General features: G+C 33.9%; 1 protein-coding gene across 1 annotated transcript in view; it reads right to left on the minus strand.

Annotated features, from left to right (window-relative positions):
* LOC115874585 (zinc finger protein 512B-like) overlaps nucleotides 1-2,901 on the minus strand; it is a 41,740-nt gene extending 38,839 nt beyond the window's left edge. The window contains exon 1 of the transcript XR_004048859.1: nucleotides 2,743-2,901. The gene's annotated coding sequence lies outside the window, so the exon portion shown is untranslated. The remainder of the gene's footprint in view (nucleotides 1-2,742) is intronic.
* Between the last annotated feature and the right edge of the window lie 3,099 nt (nucleotides 2,902-6,000).

The raw sequence follows: 6,000 nt of genomic DNA on the forward strand, positions 1-6,000 counted from the left end.
TTCTTGTCACAGTTGAAACAAACAAGGATAAAGCTATTTTCGTAAAACATGGGTGAAACGTGCTAATAAGTGGCCCAATAGATGTGACCTCGCGCCCTTCCATTTTTGAACGATGGGCGGGTTTAACGGATTCCCCTCAAAGAAAATCGTAGGGGAATACAAAAATTCAGAACGGGCAAGGCGCCACCTAGAAGACGGGCTTGTACTAAGCCCTCATTGTACATCTATTTATACATAATCAAGGGTATAACCAAAGTATAACTTATCAGCTATGAGATAATATGAACGCGTTTCTTGTTATTTCCTATAACAATGCGGTTTCTCCGTTTAATCTTCTTACAAAACTTTAGAAAATTTATATATTTAAATAGATCGCCACGTCTTCTCTCTATGTCACAGTGGCTGTGATAATCACTAAATTTGAGGTTTAGGCTATACAATTTTTTTGGACAGGCAGTTTTCTTCTTTCAAAAAATTTAAATATTTTTTTTCTCAAAAACGGCAAATGTTAGGTGTAGAGTGTTTAATATCAAAATTCATAAAATTTACAATTCCAGAGAATTTAAGTATGTAATAAATAATGAGGGTGGCCCGGTGGCGTAGAGGTACAGGCTCTCGTCTACCAATCTCAAGGTGGTGGGTTCGATTCCCACATCCGGCATTGCATCAGCCGACTATTTTTATTAAAATAAAAATAGTTTGGGTACCTAGGTCGACTCAGCCTTAAATGAGTACTTAGGATTCACAATCCTGAGGTAATAATAGGCGGTTGAAGCGTAGTGCTAGCCACATTACCTTCCTTGTATACCGAACGGCTCTAGTATGGCAAGCTATCTATACCTTGCTACTCCCAAGGCGTTGAACGCTATATACGGGAGCTATTATGATTATAATAAAAAATGAGGGTACCCATTTAAAATAAGGTAAGGGTGTGTTATTCAATAATTCGAAGTTGGTCAAAGAATGCCTAGAGAAGCTCCACAAATTAGGCAAAGAAAATAAAGTCCTCCTACTCTGGGTGCCTGCTCACCAAGGGATAAAAGGCAATGAAAAAGCAAATGATCTAGCTAGGAAAGGAGCGAACACTCCACTAACTGGACCAGAACCGTTCTGTTTTCCAAACGGGAACCAACTGAAAGCGGAACTAAAGAATCTGGAAGACTCCATCCGTAACTTGGAATGGGTATTTTCCAACGGTCTAAGTCACTCGAAAAAGTTCCTCAGAACTTTACGACCGAGAAAAATCAAAGGTTTTTCTTGATTTAAGTAAAAACAATCACAGTCACGGGGTTTCTAACAGGACACTGTCTCTTCATCGAACACCTCAACTAATACTTCAGTAGGCTGAAGCTGAAAAACAACGGCGAATGCAGATTCTGTGGGGAAAATGGGGAAACACCAGAACACCTTATCACTGAGTGCGCCGAGACGACGACCATTCGTGCCATGAACTTTGGTACGGCTGATGTCGAGGATGGAGAGCTGGCCTCTGTGGAGCCGTCTTAGATACTGGCTTTTGTTAAAGCCTTGAGACTGTATGATGAGTTATAACTTGTTATAACTCAAGAAAGGGGAACACACAATAGATCTGTAAGGTCGCGGTGATTTGGTTTGCCCTGATTTGGTTGGTTTTATAACTCCCCTCATAAACATTCTACATTCTGCAAGGGTGTATTATACGATACAGTATGAAACGAAACATCTTTTTCAACGACGATTTTAAAAATTAATTGTTAAGAATAACCATAAAAAAATGTCTATATTTCTGTGGTAAATTCGTCTCTCCGCTAAAAAAAGTTGAACATCCTTCAAAACACAAAATACACTTACATCTATTATAAACCACGCTAAACCAATGAACACTGAACAGCAAACAAAAAATATAATATACAAAGTACCATGTGAATGTGATGAAATTTTATATTGGTGAAACATCTAGACCCTTAAATGTTCGAATTAATGAAAGATTATTAAAGAAAGGGCGATTTTCACAGACCTGACAAATTTTGTTAGCATTCATGGGATACAAGGCACGGAATAGATTTTAACTGTGCAAAAATTATTATGAAAGAAGCGATAGCCTAAACGAAAAATAAAAGAAGATTTTTTTATACAGTCTAATAGTAAATGTATTGCTCAGGGATATGTAGAGGTTAGTAACGTATGGCAATCGCTTCTTTGTTTTTAATAAACATATAAGTAATAAACATAACAATAAGTAAAAATTAAAAACAAATAAAAAATAATCATACAGAAAGCTTGAACCTTTGTGGTTTTACCTCATTAAGTAATTGTTATCAGGTAGTAGTTGTTAATTTTGAAGTTTAACTTGATATAATGCCATTTTAACAGAACGTCAACGGTTTTTATAAACGTATATGTTAAAAAAAACGAAAGTGTTCTTGAATAGTTGTATTTAGATATTTTAAATAGTTTTCTTCTTTGTTCTTAGTGTTTTTTTTTGCTTCCGACGACGGAAAGAGATAGACTCTTCGAAATGTTAAGCATTTTTGTTTGTTTGTTTATTAGTAAAGCAACTTGGCAAATTAAGTAAGGCAAATTTGTTTATTAGTAAATCATTATTGGCAAGCTGGTCTTCGTTGAATTATCGCAGCAGTGTTTACAAAGAATAAATATTTTATTTTGTAAATTTTCTTAAGTGGCAAAATACCCACAAAACTTTTTTGAAGGCATAAAAATATATCTACATACCAGTAATATTACTACAGTAGTGGTACTTACATCTTAGCAATAAAACAGGCTACAAAACAATAACACATCCTTCACAAATATTATTATTACCGTGGTGTAATTCATATGGCGTGTCTTAAAATTTCCTCAGCATATGAAGTCGTGTATTACATGACTTTAAAAGAATTTAGTTGCCGAATTTTGTAACATGTCGACTTATGAGTGGCAGACAAAGTTATGGTACGCGATGGGAAATATTTTCCTGGGTAAAATCACGCAATTACCAGTACTTTCTGAAGTACCTACCGTTACCAATATGCTCCCCAATTAGATCGTTACAATTTCAAATTATTGAATAACTAGTTTCGGTTAATTATTCTTTTGAATAATAAGTGATTATTGACAGAGGCGTAGTAAGCAAATAACAGACTGATAGAACAAATTATTTATTATTATTATCAAATTCGTTGATAATGCAAATATATCTTTTAAAAAATGGGTATTTAGCCACCTTAAATAGCAGTCTAAAAAGTAGTGCGTAGAATCCAAATGCGGAAACTAGCTTTTAAGTGGTTTTTTACTTGTAAATTGGCCAAGCCAAAAAACATGCTTGACATTTCAGGGTGCATATCTCCTCCCTTTGTCGCGTCGTAAGAAAAAAAACGAATAAAGAAAACCTATTTCAATTAGCAAATATCGACACTATTCATACTGTATTGTTTTGTGCAACTATGTGTGAACATATACAGGGTGGCCCATTAGTGCTAAGAAGTCCAATATCGTCGTTGTTGTAGAAAATATGAAAAACGTTTTATACAGATGTTGCATTGGTTTTAAATATCTTTAAGTTTTAGTTTTTTTTAAATTGCACCCCCTATATTTCTGTAAATAATTGGATTCGGCATAAAATTCTGCATATGTTACACTATTTTTACTTGTAATGCAGTACTGCCATTTTATTTCTTCCTCTAAAATTTTTGTTAAAAACATTATCTCCGAAAAGTGGTTAAAAACTAACTATCGAGAAAATATGTACCTAGATGATTAAATTATTATTAATTCCTTCGCTTTGTTAACATATTCCACGGGGTGTTTCAAAGATTCACCAAAATATTTTGTTTTCCCTCGTATAATTCAGAGACGGGGACTTTCATTGAAAATTCCACAGCTGTAATTTTTAACCAATCAAAACGTGTTTTTTTGAAAAATCACCATGGCAACGGATAAATTTTAGTGAAAAATTTTTCCTTGTGGGCACCCAACAGCGATTTATACTGGAAATTTTTTGACGTTTATAATGACAGAATATCTTTATGAAAGTCTGGTTTTTATTTGCTTACATGATAATTTTGATACATTTCAATTACAAATCTGATGAAACTTTGTAAACTGCTTCCATACGCTTGACTTCGATTTCCTAGTATTCGCGGGTGTCAACTGATTAATCTCCTGGCGAATATTTTCTTTGCTTTCATGACCCAAGCGAAACATTTTTTTTAAGCCGTGCCGCTTGACAGATTCAAAACTGAAATAGTTTTTAGCTTTGGTTTTTAGGGTTTGAGTGTCACTTAGTTGTCATAGTAACTAAATAATCATTTCGACCAAAAATCGAAAAATACATTTAAATTATTTGATTTTCAAACACAATTTGGTGTGAAATTTTCTTACCGAATACCACACGAGGTCAAATTAAATCCGATCATTTTTTTCCGAAATAATTTGACCTCTAGTGGTATTACTAGTGATAATTTAGAAAGAAGAAAGAAGTACTAAAAAGTCAAATAATTTAGGTACCTACAAATTGCTTAAAAAATCATCAAAATCGACGCACTAAAACAAAATACAGTGTGGTCCAAACTGTATTCCGGAAACTTCGGCTGCAGATTATGCAGATAAAAATAAGTAAAAAAGTTCGTATAAATGTATGTCCTAAAATGCTTAGTTTCGGAGACACAGGGTGTAGAAGTTTCATTTTTATTTCGATTTTTTCCAAATAATTTCTTAAGTAACGTCAATGTCTGGTTGAAAATCGGCGTCTGCAAGTTTTTTAACATGAGAAATTTGATTTTGATGTCAATATGAATTTGTAGGGGGCGCCACCTACATGTCTTTTAAATGTTTTAAAAAGTAATAACTTTTCGTCCGTACCTGCAGAAGATTACTGAGTGAAAAAATATACATTACCGTTATTTTTAACGTAGAAAATGTCTCTGGGTAAAAATCGCTACCAGCAACCGTTTTTAAGTTATTTCAAATGGAAACAGTCAATACATCTCATTATTGACTAAAAAATAAACACGTTGAGTAGATTGTTATTTGACTGAAATAATAAATTTGGGAAATTTTTATTTTTTTAAATGAATCATAAATTCTTCTGCGGAAAAATGATGATAAAACCGTTTCTGTTGAACTTTTGACACAAAAACATTTCATATTTATGATTTCAGTCTAATAACTCTGTTTGCTAAATTAACATGTGTAATTTATATCAATGACAAAGGTATTGATAATTTCGATTCCAAATATCTCGAGAACCATTACTCGTAGCGATTTTTACCAAGAGTCGTTTTTTACGTAAAAATCGTCGTAAATGTATATTTTTTACTCGGTAGTTTTATACAGGTACGGACGAAAATTTATTACTCTTCAAAACTAGGAGTCATATTAACATCAAAATCAAATTTCTAATATGAAGACACTTCCAGACACCAATTTTCATTCAAATATTGACGTTACTTAAAAAATTATTTGGAAAAAAAATAAAAATGAAACTTTTACACCCTGTATCTCCGAAACTAAATATTTTAGGACATGTGGCATGTCATTTATACGAACTTTTGTACTTATTTTTATCTGCAGAATATGCTGCCAAGTTTCCGGAATATAGTTCGAACTACCCTGTATAAATATCAAACTTTAAAATACCTATATCAAAATTGTAAGGTACCCGTTTCTCGTGCGGGTGAGTGTAGTTTCCAAGATCACTATGGGAAATTTAGGATAACTTATTAATTCCGTTTTAACTCGATATTCAATATAAACCCGCCCCTGTATCGCAAAGAGATGCTAACAACGAATCTGTTGCAAGTGCATATTCTCGTAATTGGAAATCGGCTTTGTTTTGATTTTATCCGCATACTAAGGTATTGAGACAGAGCGGGCGGCCTATAAGCTGCTGTAGCATTGAAAAACTCTTTTTTCCGCAATTAGGCACCGCCGTATTGCACGATACTCAAGGGGGGGTGGGGGTTGCATACACACACGCACACACGTACCGCGGGTAGCACGGCTTTTTGCCACGAACCCGCT

Source organism: Sitophilus oryzae, unplaced genomic scaffold (genome assembly GCF_002938485.1).
Source record: "Sitophilus oryzae breed Bouriz unplaced genomic scaffold, Soryzae_2.0 scaffold_1297_pilon_pilon, whole genome shotgun sequence".
NCBI lineage: Eukaryota > Metazoa > Arthropoda > Insecta > Coleoptera > Curculionidae > Sitophilus > Sitophilus oryzae.